Below are 211 nucleotides of genomic sequence, written 5' to 3'. Positions count from 1 at the left end.
GTTATGGTCTTTGTGCATGGATTCTTATCCACAGGGGACCAGTGTGTGTGTTATGGTCTTTGTGCATGGATTCTTATCCACAGAGGACCAGTGTGTGTGTTATGGTCTTTGTGCATGGATTCTTATCCACAGGGGACCAGTGTGTGTTATGGTCTTTGTGCATGGATTCTTATCCACAGAGGACCAGTGTGTGTGTTATGGTCTTTGTGCA

Source organism: Oncorhynchus clarkii, chromosome 13 (assembly GCF_045791955.1).
Source record: "Oncorhynchus clarkii lewisi isolate Uvic-CL-2024 chromosome 13, UVic_Ocla_1.0, whole genome shotgun sequence".
NCBI lineage: Eukaryota > Metazoa > Chordata > Actinopteri > Salmoniformes > Salmonidae > Oncorhynchus > Oncorhynchus clarkii.
Note: the sequence above shows the minus strand (reverse complement) of the source record.